Below are 16,346 nucleotides of genomic sequence, written 5' to 3' on the forward strand. Positions count from 1 at the left end.
GTTCAGTCACTGATCGCGTGTTGACTTCAACTCGAGTGTGTTTTCACTCCTATGGGGCTGTGAAAATATCCCTCAAGACGCGGATTTCGTGTTACAGCCTCAACTAAGTGGTAATTGGGCCAAGCCTATCATGGTTTGATAACTGACTGCGCTATTCTCAGGGTGGGATGTCGATGTAATGTCACCGAAGAATAGCTTGCCTGAGGGGGCATATCGGCAAGTTGGGCCGCGCAGTAACGGGGATGGGGGTGATGGGTAACAGGAAGAGGTGCATGTAACAGGGGTTGGGGAGGGACAATAGCAAACTGTTGTCTCTGTCACCTCGTGCGAGATGACTCGGGCATGCGCGAGCGTCACTCACGAGCTTGGCTTGTACGCGCCAAAATCCACCAGACATCCCGGCCGGTGAGCAGACGACGGTAATAGCAGACGATACGGGGATTTAAATTTAATGATTACCTTTCAAATTGAGGCCAGGCAGTGCAAACGCTCGTGAAACACATCTGCACTGCAATCATTACACGCCCAATAAGTTTTGCTGGTTCTTCCTGAAATGATACACGTGTATATTCTGGTCAGATAAACACGATACACTTATCAAAAATGTACATCTTTGAAAAAATAATTTGTTTCTAAACTTGAAATATACAGCGTCTTATCATTACTCGATCCTGACACTCTTTCGATAAATTGGTATAGAAACATAACCTTCAACCTGAAATCAGAGTCCTAATGAAGGCGATCGTCATTTCATTTCGCTTCCAGATTTTCGGCAAGGAAATTAAATTTGGGTCACGGCTTCAAAGAAAATGATAGTTGCATACAACTCGCAAATAACCCTTGCCCCCGGCGATGTACGCGACCACACAGTCGAGATTAACCATTGTTGGAGTGGGTGTCATTAATTACATCAATCCATCTTCAGCCGCAGCTATTGTTGCTGCATACACATGCAGAGTACAGGGAAGTGGAGGTGTTTAGGGTGTGTTAACAGCTAAGTGTTTTAGAATGTTGGAAATGGGAAATTTAAGAGAATGTTTTTACAGTCAGTGTATTTCTAACGATTTAAGTACATTAACAATTTTAAGCCGCCTCAACACCTGGCATTTTAATGTAGTTGCTAAACGTAAACTAAGCACAGTTCTTAGAATCAATTTACAGTTTGTGTTCGTGGCAAATTTGATGCGGCATAAAGTAATATTCACCCATGTTGTGTCACCGTCATATCGAAGCTCACATTCCGACGATGTTCCAGGGAAGTCTGCAGAACACTTAACAGTACATTTTAGCTTCAGACAGGCTTTTTATTAAATTTGATGCTATGACTTTTTCTGCTTTTAAATGACAATGTAATGAATATATGTTTTTGAAATAAAACTCATTCCGAGTATGTACTTACAATGTTTATTAATGCAAACTTGTTCTCGTCACTATATGGCTGGAATAATGCCGATGTGACGCAAAACCCAACTCAACTCAACTCAACTCAGACAGGCTTCACCTCATTGTATAGTCTGTTTGCAGTGAAAACGAACCGATGAATTTCACTTTAAACAAAAGAGTAAATAAAATAAAGTGAAATTAAGATTGCGAATCCTCATAATTTAACCTTGCCAATTGAACATTTAAATTTCAGAATTTTATTTAACTTACGATAAAAGTTGTTTAGAGTCAAATCGCTGTTATTGGTTTGTATGACAAGGGGGTAAGCTCAGTAGTTGGAACAGTGAAACAAATGCACGTGCAGTACGTGATGCGCGTTAACCTAGACCAACCCTACTTGTTCTCGGTGTTTCATTTAATGTGCACACCTCCTGGTAATACAAACCAATAATAGCGATTTGAATCTATGGTCGTTTGTTAAACAACTTTATATTGATCACAAATATGCCTTTTAATTGTCAAGTGGTTAATATAATGAGATATTAAATCTTTTACATTTTCTTTCGTAAATATATGGATCACAAAAATGCCTGTAATTGTCAAGTGGCTGACGGCCCGAAGCATCTGTGGTAATTCGCTGTGATACACGCTGTCAGCATCATCACAGCCAGTGATAAATCTGTTCAGGTAAAGTTATATTGTCGCCATCCAGCCGGCACTGTTGACATACTGAAGCACCCGCATCTACCGTAGACTCCGCGTTAGTCATATGGGCCATGTTGTCATCCCTCTCCTTACCTGTATGATGAACATGGTGTTGACAGCGTTGTTCCACCGTGACAACAGAAGAGTAATGTTTCACCGTGACAACAGAATAGCATTGTGCCACCGTGACAACAGAAGAGAAATGTTCCACCGTGACAACAGAAGAGTATTGTTCCACCGTGACAACAGAATAGCAATGTGCCACCGTGACAACAGAAGAGAAATATTCCACCGTGACAACAGAAGAGTATTGTTCCACCGTGACAACAGAATAGCAATGTGCCACCGTGACAACAGAATAGCAATGTGCCACCGTGACAACAGAATAGCAATGTGCCACCATGACAACAGAAGAGTATTGTTCCACCGTGACAACAGAAGAGAAATGTTCCATCGTGTCAACAGAAGAGTAATGTTCCACCGTGACAACGATGCATTAGTGTAAATTATCACCGTGACAACTATATGTTTATAGTATTGTACCACCCTGTCAACATTGTCTGGTAGCAAAGGCCTCTCCGTGACGAGGTTGCGTTTTGGCAATATACCACCGTGATGACAATGCGTTATTTTACAACATTTAACTAAACACCAAATATGGAGGATAGTTTGACCTGGACATAAGTCTCCTATATAGCTACATAAATGTAGAAATAACGCAAAAGCTGACATAGTATTTTTCTTTTTTTTCCGCTTCACACATTGTACCCTTGTGGGGAATCGAAGCCGTTCTTTGGCGTTACGAGCAAACACTTAACCACTAGGCTACCCCGCCGCCTCTCGTATGGACATATAGCGACATAGTGATCATTTATACAGACATAGACAGAAATACCTGATCATTTCTACAGACAGAAATAGTTATCATGTATGGACTTATAAAGATAGACTGATCGTGTAGACATGTTGACACGTGGCTATCTTTCCTTGGGGTATCAATCTGACAGATTGATTAATTTCCCCTGGGAATGACAATCCGTAGTTCCGCATGTCTGTATTTCCCCACATTAATTCTCACAGGAGAAATAACCGTAAACCCAAATTTCGAGCTGATTGTTCTGTTTCTTGCAAAGATCAAATTTATTGCAAACGTTTCTCTCGATTTTATTCCTATCTAAACCACCTCGAAATTTCTCGTGGATGCAACCTAAACGAAATCTGTCCCTATGCAACAATAAAACAAATTAATTGGGCGCCGGTCTACCTAAACTAGCACTGAAAAGGCTATCGCTTGAAACGCCTACCTTCAGAGAAATGAGTTTATATATGAGCGACAATTTCCACGCCACATCGGAATGTGCAAAACAGCTTGTAACAAACATGCACAGAATCAACATGCAAAACGTTTGAAACATTAAAATGGGCTTCATACATTATATCCATGTGGGGAATCGAACCCGGGTCTTCTGCGTGACGAGCGAACGCTTAAACCACAAGGCTACACCACCGCCACTGAAAGTGATATGAAAAAACATTACTCCACTACACATCTGAAGGAAAACTACTCAACAACATACACATGGTTATGGAAACGAACCCGTGAAGGTCCGGGTTAGAATGAACCTTCAGTAACCCATGCTTGTCGTAAGAGGCGACTAAGGGGCTCGGGGGGTCAGACTCGCTGACTTGGTTGACACATGTCATCGGTTCCCAATTGCGCAGATCGATGCTCATGCTGTTGATCACTGGATTGTCTGGTCCAGACTTCATTATTTACAGACCGCCGTCATATAGCCGGAATATTGCTGAGTGCGGCGTAAAACTAAACTAAACCCACTCACTCACTCACTCACTCATATGGAAACGATATGAAAGAATACTGCTCTAGCATAAATGTGAAAGCGACATAAAAGAATATTATTACCTTGCTACACATCTGAAAGCGATGTGAAAGCATATTATGCTATAACATATCTGAAAAATGGTCTGGTAAGAATATTACTCGTGAACACGTATGAAAGTGTCATGGTAAGAATATTACTCGTAAACACGTATGAAAGTATCATGGTAAGAATATTACTCGTGAACACGTATGAAAGTGTCATGGTAAGAATATTACTCGTGAACACGTATGAAAGTGTCATGGTAAGAATATTAGAACACACGTATGTCCTGGTAAGAATATTACTCGTGAACACGTATGAATGTGTCATGGTAAGAATATTACTCGTAAACACGTATGAAAGTGTCCTGGTAAGAATAACTCGTAAACAATATTACTCGTGAACACGTATGAAAGTGTCATGGTAAGAATATTACTCGTGAACACGTATGAAAGTGTCATGGTAAGAATATTACCCGTGAACACGTATGAAAGTGTCATGGTAAGAATATTACCCGTGAACACGTATGAAAGTGTCATGGTAAGAATATTACTCGTGAACACGTATGAAAGTGTCATGGTAAGAATATTACCCGTGAACACGTATGAAAGTGTCATGGTAAGAATATTACTCGTGAACACGTATGAAAGTGTCATGTAAGAATATTACTCGTGAACACGTATGAAAGTGTCATGGTAAGAATATTACTCGTGAACACGTATGAAAGTGTCATGGTAAGAATATTACTCGTGAACACGTATGAAAGTGTCATGGTAAGAATATTACTCGTGAACACGTATGAAAGTGTCATGTAAGAATATTACTCGTGAACACGTATGAAAGTGTCATGGTAAGAATATTACCCGTGAACACGTATGAAAGTGTCATGGTAAGAATATTACCCGTGAACACGTATGAAAGTGTCATGGTAAGAATATTACTCGTGAACACGTATGAAAGTGTCATGGTAAGAATATTACTCGTGAACACGTATGAAAGTGTCATGGTAAGAATATTACCTCGTGAACACGTATGAAAGTGTCATGGTAAGAATATTAATCGTGAACACGTATGAAAGTGTCATGTAAGAATATTACTCGTGAACACGTATGAAAGTGTCATGGTAAGAATATTACTCGTGAACACGTATGAAAGTGTCATGGTAAGAATATTACTCGTGAACACGTATGAAAGTGTCATGGTAAGAATATTACTCGTGAACACGTATGAAAGTGTCATGGTAAGAATATTACTCGTGAACACGTATGAAAGTGTCATGGTAAGAATATTACTCGTAAACACGTATGAAAGTGTCATGGTAAGAATATTACTCGTAAACACGTATGAAAGTGTCATGGTAAGAACATCCCTCGTAAACACGTATGAAAGTGTCATGGTAAGAATAGGACTCCAACAATCCCTGACGCTGGCATGAACGAATATTCCACAACTTTACACCTGAAAGTGAAGTGGCAAAAATATTACCCATGCATAAACAAGCACTATTGAACTCTGGTGTGAACAGCAAGGTTCTGGGATTACAAGAGTGGATTGGGTGAAGATGACCAGGAGCAAAGTCTATCCATTATGGGGAGCAACTCCGGACATATCACACACCCACTGTGACGTAATACACTTTTACAAGAATGACAGGACACGCGCGATATATGTGATATATGTGTTATAGATCTATGTGCATGTGATATTTTGGGCGGTGACACAATGTAGTCCCGGGGGCGACTCAAGATGACCTGACGAAATGACGCTCCCGAAAGCATGATTTCAATTAACGATGAATTATGTCTGTCTGGAGATATGAATCAAAATAATAAAACTGATAACAGATCTGTACTGTAATTTCAAGCCCCATCCTTGTCTGAACAGACTCAATTATCAGGGTATGTTGTTTTATCACCCAAACAGAAGATTCGTGTGTTGTGGACTCCAGAGAATACCAACCTCAGCCTGGGCCCGGTTCCACAAAGTGAACTTACCGCTAAGGGGATCGTAAATATTACACTTTTTACTTACGCCAACGCCAACCGTAGCGCTGAGATCACTTTGCGAGACTGGGAGCAGGACATCGACGTCGTAAGTATACGAAGGTTTCACGTTGAAATAAACTATTTCGTCGACACTTGCGCACAGAGATCTGAGACCAAACAATATTTCACATTTATATAAGGTTAGAAACCGTATTTTATTTTGTGACAACCTGGACTATTAATGATGGGAACCCATGTTTAGTTACATCCCCAAATTAGAACAATCTTACACCAAGTACTATACCCAGTGCCGTTACCATATAAATTTGATAAAGAATAAACACACGTACGCAAGCGCCAACGCACACACCCACCAATCCACCCCGCCGCCCTCTGTGGCCGCGCACTGTCAAGATTGTTAAGTTTCAATAACATTATCAATCTGGTGGCACTTATTGTACCTTAGAAGCCCGCAGCCCGAGCAAGGCGCTGTAATTACTAATCTTTTACTCATACACACATTATGGCCAGCAAACACCATTTCAACGCGTGGCACGTGCAATCAATAACGCAGCTATTGATGCATGTCAATCAAGCGTAGTTTGTCATCTCACGTGAAGACAACGCGAGCTATCTGTCACCACGAGAAGATAAATCTCCCTTTCCTGGCGATCAACAAAGCCCGAACTAACCGGGCCAAAACTCAACAATCAATGGTCAAGAATGACCGCGTTCTTAGCCATGGCCACTCCAACACGTGACCCGTGATTAAGGGCTCCGGCCACGAGGGATCGTCTCACAGAACAGTCGGGGATATTCTGTAATAAAAGCAAATATTAAGTGTATAAGTTGTAACATGTGTGAATATTAATAAGACTGTCATGACAGTTTTTAATGTGAACTGTTCGATAATGCGTTGTTTTTTATGAGCCATACACGTAGTAGTAGTAGTAGTTGTTGTTGTAGTTGTTGTTGTTGTTTTTGTAGTTGGGCCGGAAAGCTAACACACCATCCATCCCACAAGCGGTAAACTGCCACAACTACAAGATATCTAATAACATGATTTATACAAACAAATTAATAACATACAACACATTACCATAATTTTTCAACAGAAAATCGCCCACCTACCTGTCACTGTATCATATTACTCATACCAAATTATCACATTACTTAGCCCAGAGTATTAGAGCAGATAATTTGGCCCGCGTAGTGCACATGCACTGATACGAGATCACATCACATCGTGAGACAGAGTAAAAAGGGAAATACGTATTGAGACGGTCCCCAAATGGCTAGCTCGGGGCCACTACGCACACGCGACGTGGTATAAAGGTCTTCGGCCACTGGACAACGGTCAGTATGACGTTAACAATAGAACAAGAAATAGAATGAGCGTCTACAGGGCCTCGACAACAATATGGCAGTGATTTGGTGGGCATCAGCACCTGGAGGAGATGACCGGTGGTCAGTGTGGCGTCTGTTGAGGCTGGACTCCGGGGCTGATCTGTTTGCTTGACCAGTCCCCGTTGTCAGGTGAAGACTGCCATCCAGCCAGTCAACTCACAGATTAGTGTCTGAGAAGGACTGCCAGTTCCGGATTATATCCTAGAACATGGCATATGTTGACATTTCACTACTGCACCTTTGTCATCGGGAGCTTTGTGGAAACGGGGGAAACAAATTAACACCAAAAATGTCACACTGTAAATAGATTTTTTAATTAACAAAATTTGTATTTTTTTAATAAATATCATTAAGACATTCCAGTTAATATCTGCTAAGTATCATTTGTGTTTATAAGCGTTTTATGTTACGAGAAACGGTTAGGTTCGTGTTGAAATAATAATTTGATATCTTTATTCAGAACGTTTGCATATATATTTTAAAAATGTGGCCTCCACAAGACAAAATGTCCCCAACCGGCAAAACGTTACTTTTGTTATTTTCAAGACGGCTAGCTATCATCCGTACCGAAGGTGCATCGTGTAGCAGAACCCTCATCAGTTTCATCTCGATTCGTAGCTTTCCCGTCAATGTTTTTGTTATCGACGCTGTACTCCGCAATGTGCCAGCTGTATGGTGGCGGTCTGTGAAAAACAAAAGCCTGGACCAGACAATCTTTGTTGTTTATTAACTAACCTGTTTGTAAATAAAGCGCTATAAATGACAGTGACATGATCATAGATGATTGTATTGTACACGATCTGATCGGAAATATAGCCCAACTTGATCGATCCCGCTCCATGAGACACGATGCTCGTGTGCTGACTGCCGCCTTCCCAACTCTGAGATGAGCCAATTGAGAGCCTTCCTCGTCACGCTGCAATCGGGACCGATAGAAGCGGAGTAAAATCATCACCGAAGTTTTAAACTTTCCCCTGCCTGGGGTTCACGATGCAAAAGTTCCGTGACTGCTCTTCCCGAGTTTCATTTCCAACCCAACCATCAGTTAACGTCCAGTCGACGTTGTTGCAGAGGTCAACGTGTTCTAACCCATGAGACAAAAAAATTAAATGTGAAATTTTATGAATAATTCCTCTATCGCAGAAATTAAGTATCGGTAAAACTGAAACATTTAACACTTAGGAAATTCTCGAATTTTATCCGTACGTTATCCGTTTTCATGATTAAGAAATTGCTCACTCTACATAGCACATTGGAAATATCACTCCTAGATATTATTACCTGTTGTTAAACTTTTAAAAGACCAAATGCATAGTCTAACATGGGTGGGTCATCCATTATCTAACACCGTAGAATCGTTCTGGAGAATTTGTTATGAAAACAGATACAAACCTGGAGACGTTTGAATAGGTTCTCAGCAACCTATGCTATATAAAAGACACCCAAAAAACCATATTCCAGTGATTATGGCAAATCGTCCTAGACAGGGAGCGGAACGCAACCTGTTCTTCTATCCTAAATGACAATACATTTCAGCGAGTTCAGCACTGCAATACACATATAAGGGAACATATGTAAACTGACAAATATAACTGAATATTGATAAGAAAATATATAATTACTGTTTATCTTGGTGCGAAGCCCTACCATATTGTGCCTGCAGGGTATATCAGTTGACCTCGGTAACGTTGCCCGGTCAGAAGAGGCGGCTGATTATCGCTTGGTCAGGCTCGTTGACTTGGTTGATCGGAAGGCACAGTAGGGTTTGTTCATGACATCAACCTCTGGTTTCTCTGATACTCGATTACTAACAGGTTTGAATACTTTGAATACTTCGGAGGAAAACAAGATTAACTATGCTACCTTATTATGTTTGCCAGCACGATGTCCTTGTCGGCACAGACGTCATGTGAACCGATTACACCTGCGTACTCCGGTAGTCGAAAATCTTCGCCCTTTTCAGTAACCCAGTCTCATAACCCTGTCGCGTGATCCACTTGTTGTTTTTGTGTTGTTTGAGAGTCCCCTTGATCATAAACTTGATAACACCGTCGATTAACTGTCTGGCATGTCTGTTTAATGCGCCCGTTGATATGCCGCCATGGACACTGTATGCAGTGTGAAATACGTACTTCCTGGACAGAATTGTTCAGAGTCAGATTATAGATTCACCGACATCCACTACCCCTCCCCGTACCGATATCCTCCCCCACCCACACCAGCATCAAGACACCACCACCCACCACCCCCACCCGCACATTTTATGTAACATTTATTCATGACACCAAAACCTGATATGTTTTTCCTTGCCCAAACCCTGCCCCAACACATTGCCCAGTCACTACTAAAACTGTTCAAATGTTTAATTCGTTGGTTTGTATAGACACAAATCGCTGCAAGTCAAGATCCAAATTGTTTATGAAGAGCTATAAGCCGCGCTGTAAGGGATATCACAGCTCTTTCACTCAACAAATACTGCAACAATGCAAAAAATGTTCACAATCTGTTCTGTACTACAGATTGCAGATATTTTACATGATCAATTGTCACAAAACCTACTCGTCAACACTCGTCCGAAAAGTTGCTTGTTCACGTTCCTTCTTCCGTAGTCTTCAATGTCAAGGTTGTCAAGAGTGGGTAATGCTGAATATATAATTCTCCTAAACTGATCTGCTCAGAAAAATAATCTGTCTATGAAAGGATGCGGGCTTAACCTCTGACCGCAAACTTAACACTGACACTACAACTTCTCGTTGATGACTTTTGAAAGATAAGATGAAGTTCAAATACTTCAGAAATATGTCTTTTTTCCATGATTGATTGACCAGAAGATGACAGGGCATTGTTTGTCAGGTCTCCCAAGGCCACCGTTACACTATCCAAAACGTGGCCACAGCCGATCTTACCACTGTTTTAAAGTGTATCTTACCGTTAACACTTTGACAAAATCCTTGACGAACTTTGATGGAGTAGAAACCGATCCTATTTCTCAACAAAAATTTGATAGACTTAAATGTAATTTAACCAGGCAGAATGCAAGGAACCCGCAGTCTTGTGTAGTGCCTTAGAATGTACGGCCTCGTTTATTCAAGAAGAGGTCTGAAAGTTTCCTTTGTTCAATCTGAGATAGTTTATTGAAATCCTCCTCTTTAAGTCTTGGGGACGCTGGTGCCTCTTCTGCAGGGTATCAGCGAGTGAGCTTAGTTTTACGCCGCTTTTAGCAATAGTCAAGGGCCTTGATTTTCGAAGCTCTCTTTGCGCTAAAGTAGTCGTAAGTGCCATACATAAACATTAACTTACGTCTATCTTAGCGCTAAGAGAGCTTCGAAAATCTAGGCCCAGCAATATCACGGCGAGGGACACCAGAAATGGGCTTCACACATTGTACCCATGTGGGGAATCGAACCCGTGTCTTCGCCGTAACGAGCGGACGCTTTAACCACTTGTCTACCCCACCAACACTGCAGCCTATCAAACAACAATATATCCTTTGCCTATCTAGACTCCGCTTTCTCATAACAGCAACAGACCATTCCTGATCACCCGCCATGACGAGGTAAACCCGGAATACACCTTGAAGGCCTGTCAAAAACTTTGAAGAGTGTTAACAACCGAACTTTGACCAAGCAAGCTTGGTCACAATTTTCTTTGACCCTGAGTTTTTAAGAAAGGTATGGGCGGCGTAACGGAGGCTAAGACAGTTAGTTGTTATTCACAGAAAAGAACATGGCGACAGGCATTTTCAAGACAATAGTGTATAAGTTTTGAGTATGATTCAACCAACTCATGATTCTCCTGCTATCCCACTTACAACACCGGGTGTCTGGGGTGTTCTGGCAACACGTACAGGTTTGTGACTTGTTTTCAAATAATCTCACAGCACCAGGTGTGTACTTTCTTTCGTAGGTCACTCTATAAACATGACAAGCGAAGAAGTAAAAGCAAAGACGCCAGGCCAACCAGAAGAAACAATCAGCGAATTTGACAAACATCATTACTGACTATGTCGATACCATTCCGCGGAATGACGAGTTAAGAACGCCGGCGATTCCGGGACATATGTACACTAATATATGTGTCTGTTTCAGTACCGAGTATTTGTGGAATACATCTAGGTTATTGGTCATTCTTTAAACTTTACCACATACTTAGGTACACTTTCTACAGTCAGTCGCCAGTCTCAAAATGCCAATGTAAGCGACGGTCAACGTTAAAAACACCTTTATTCAACGAAGTGAGCGGACAGAGATCCATGTCCGTCGCTGGCATGTTGAAACATGATGTAACCAGCATAATTTGCGTGTGATTAAAAACAAAATCATGTAAAAGATGAAACCAGTGTCCTCTCTGGGGCGGAATCCGATACCCGATCTTCCATGGCATGCGCACATGCCACACTCAGATGACGCGCACTGTTGTAGAGTTCTATATTGGAGTTTCTGAATTTAGCCGAACGCGAGACTGGTGTTTGATTCAGAAGATGGCATTTCACGGATGAGTCGTCAACTTAAATGATCATATGAGTCACAGTACGCCAATCTCTTGCACATATCGATTGATGAAGGGAATACAACAAACTCTCTTTTTTTTTCAAGAATTATAAGACATGTACATGTTGGCATCACAAATATAGTTTCTTCTAGGTTCTCACATTAAGTGTATCACACACGTGCGGAAAACTGAACATCCAGCCTTTCATATTTTCGATTTACTTCAGGATCTCTTGTAAACATCTACGATATTGGCATCGTTTTCCAAAATGTTTAACGAACGATATCTTATGAAAAGTTGAAGAACACGTTGTATACAGGGCTCAGATTCCGTGCGTGCGTGCAAATGTGTCTTAATATAAAGTACTTCCCTAGTGCATCCTGTTGATCGTAAGATCCGACTATATAATCAGATCAGAGTGATATCTTTGAAGTTTGACGTCGAACACAGCAGTATTCCAGCTATATGACGTGTGTCTGTAGATTTTCGAGTCTGGACCACACAATCCAGTGATTAACATCATGAGCATCGATATACGCAAGTAAGATGCGACGACATGTGTCAAACAAGACCAGGCCATTGGATCCTGTTAGTCGCCTCTTACGACAAGCATGGGTTGCTGAAGATCATATCTAACCCGGATCTTCACGGGTCCACTTGTGTACCATCAGCGCCTCCAGTAATATGTCACCCTACAACCATCCCTCTGTGACTATTGAAATGTCTGCAAACACGGGGAGCGAAAATTGACATGTCACAGATGCCTAGTACGCTGTAACGGTAGGTTGACTGAGGCATGGCTGAATTAGTAACTAATCGGGGGCGGTAGGGTAGCTTAGTGGTTAAAGCGTTCGCTCGTCATGCTGAAGTCCTGGGTTCGATTCCCCAAATGTGAAGCCCATTTCTGGTGTCTCCCGCCATGATATTGCTGGAATATTGCTAAGGGCGGCGTAAAACCCAACTCACTCACTCACTAGTAACTAATCGATCCTCGCACTCCTAAATCCATATCTACATTGAAGTCGTTTCTGTCCCGCTTTAATTCTTACCCCTATCTCTTACCCCCTCTCTAGCCTCTTCAACAACGATCGAGATACCCGAACCCAAGTTTAAATCAACCTCTCCCACTTTCCAACAAGTGACCGTTATGCACACCTCCTCGGTGTTTATCAAACATGCTGAATCGGGCTTAGCGCGAGGGTTTAAATCCTTCAGAACAGCCCAATTTGCGTGGATGGGGCAACAACAATACACCTCGTGAGCTGATACCTCGGCTACACACCCGGATGTACAAATAGCTGGGTGGAGTATCACTTTCTCACGTGACCCGGTTTGTCACGAAAGTGCAATATTGACATTAAAAAGAACATCGCTACTGATAGCGAAGATAATTGACGCAGTGCGGGGGGCTGAAAACGTGTTTTCCCCCACCCAGGTCTGGAAGCCCTTGTGTTGGCATAAGAAAGTAGGCATCTCAGTTTATTGCAAAGCTCCGTGCACTGATTTGTGAGCTACATACATCCCTGAAAGGCTGTATTTCACTCACGTAAAGTGAGTGGGTGATTAACGTTTAAAGCTCTTTTAGTCGGTGTCTGAGTGAGTTCAGTTTAGTGCCGCTTTAGCAATATTTCCGCAATATCACGGCGGGGAACACAAGAAATGGGCTTCACACATTGTACCCATGTGGGGAATCGAATCCGGATCTCTGGCGTGACGAGCAAACGCTTTAACCATTAGGCTACCCCGCAGTCCCTAAAACTCTTTGAACAGTATTTCATCTGCAGAACAGTTAAACGAAAGATCAAAACAACGCACGTGAGCGTCTGTACAGCACAATCGACAACCAAACGCATGATCCCGACTGGCAAAGACTAAAACCAGGATTCTAATCGACGGGTTTCGGATCCTGACACTACAAAGGGACGCAACTGTGTATATTAGATTGTGTCACTGCAATCAAAAGTTCAATCAAGGACATTCACTCAAAGGACATATCGAAGATATTCAGCTAATCAGAATTTCTGCATAGTCCGTATATTTTAACAGTGAACGACCGTGGTGCATTTTCAAAATCCCTAGCTTCTACTTGAATAAGACTAGCAAGCCTTCGATTATAAAACGAGGATGATAAGTGTAGTCATGATTGTTGAAAATAAGCATTGGTCTCGGTTCCATGTAGATTTTTGGGTTTTGTATTGATAGATATAAAGTTTTCATTAAGACTACGGGGACTAAATGCCAGTCTAATGTGGGGCCGTCATTCACTAAAGTGATTCAGCTACAAATATAGTGGAGTATAAACATCACACATCGCCGTCCATTACGAGGAGGACGGTTAACGTTTCCACCTATTTTTTCCATGGGGACATCGAAACAAAATTAAGCTGTATCGTTCTCCCTACTGTAAAGAGTCACGGACAGCCGCCTAGAGGAGTGACGTCATCCAACTGATTCCGGTTGTTAAGAGAGCAGGTCAGGTTTCAGGCCTTCTCAGCTTCCGGTGTACATCGAATCCAGCTCAGATCGAATGTTTCCGCCGTGATGCCGTGATCGATTTAAGACCAACATCCCGCCTTTCGGGACTTTTTTGTTCTTTACAGTCGTAGAATGTCTTCTGGATATTCCGTGAGATGCCGTCTTGTCTTCCGCCCGAAGCATGTCGGCCACCAGAAGCGGATGTGAAATGCGACAGGTTGCCATTTAGCTAAAGCGTAACACTACCCTCAGGATCCACGCTTAAAGACGAACTTTTATTAAGCTCATTTCAACAACGGTCGTCGCCGGCTGAAATCAGAGGCATTACAGGATTCCTTCAAAATTAAACGCTAGTATTTACATAAATGTGAATATTTAATACATTTGCATTTGGTTCGGGCGGTAAATCTTCAACTAAACATATATTGACTGCAATTCACCGATCTGTATGTACCATGTAATCATTCTGTATGTATCATGCAATATGTATATATCATGTAACCTGTATGTACCATGTTATCTGCTTGTACTCTCCAATCTGTATGTATCATGCAACCTGTATGTTCCATGTAATCTGTATGTACCATGTAATCTGCTTGTACTCTCCAATCTGTATGTATCATGCAACCTGTATGTTCCATGTAATCTGTATGTACCATGTAACATGTTTTCTGTATGTATCGTGTAATCTGTATGTACCATGGTCAGCGCTGTGAACAGTTTGCATGTAACCAAATGTTTGCCTCGACTAGCATACTCCGTACCCTTTCTTGTGGTGACAGGCTTTGGAGTAGTCTAATGATTAAAGTGTCCATAAATTCACGTTGCTATGTTGTAATGTTGCTAACAGCGCATAATAACTCACTCACTCACTGATTGCTGTTTCTGTCACAATTACACAGTTCCACAGACTAGTTGTTAACGCAGGACACAATGCACACACCGCCGTCAAATGCGGTGACAGTTAAGATCATCCAGTGAGTGAGTGAGTGACTTAGGTTTAACGCCGCTTTTAGCAGTATTCCAGTAATATCAGAACGTGTCAGCTTGATGTGGGATTCGAACCCAAAACCCTCGTCCAGTCAGTTATTCCTGCATGTTATAATACTGCTGTAAGCCAAGCAGGCTGCGCCACATCATGGAGTATGTGAGTGAGTTTAGTTTTACACCGCTTTTAGCACAATTCCAGCAATATCACGGCGGGGGGGCACCAGAAATGGGCTTCACACATTGTACCCATGTAGGGAATCGAACCCGGGTCTTCGGCGTGACGAACGGACGCTTTAACCACTAGGCTACCCCACCACCCGCGCCATTTGACGAATGCCTCCTAATACGGCCACATATGAAGGCTGACTCACTTTAACTGTCGGTGTTGAACCTTCATTAACCAGAGGCGCGTTCACCGTGAAGCGGAGATTACGTTATGTGAGCAGGTCGTCCAATGTTGGATTCGCTGCATGCAACAATCGTGCCAGGGAACAACGCCACGTGTAAAGGCTTCTTTCAACACTTCATAAAGAATTCAATTTATTTCGAGGATTTTATTTGTGATGTGTAATATTTCATCTCATAATTCCCGAGCTTTGACAAGATCCCAGCTCGTTTTTCACACATCCAATTTGTAACCACCCATATTGATTGATATCATGCAGTGCTCTCTGCTCCCCCACCTCTCATCCCTCACCCCACGGCCTCCCCTCACAGGGAGTGTACCGTTAGTACTGCTGTCTCGCTGTATCATCTGTTATCATCGGAAATCATCGGTAGTCAATGGGCTACCCCTCAATGGGCTACCCCGTCAATGGGATACAGAGTCAATGGGATACCCAGTCAATGTGATACCCCGTCAATGGGATACGAGAGTCAATGGGCTACCCAGTCAATGGGCAAACAGAGTCAATGGGCTAGTCAAGAGTCAATTGGCTACCCAATGGGCCAAGTCAGTGGGCTACCCCGTCAATGGGATACGTGGAGTCAATGGGATACACAGTCAATGGGCTACCAGTCCTGGGCT

This window comes from Haliotis rubra, unplaced genomic scaffold (assembly GCF_003918875.1).
Source record: "Haliotis rubra isolate DU_JTF1 unplaced genomic scaffold, ASM391887v1 Scf442, whole genome shotgun sequence".
Taxonomy (NCBI): domain Eukaryota; kingdom Metazoa; phylum Mollusca; class Gastropoda; order Lepetellida; family Haliotidae; genus Haliotis; species Haliotis rubra.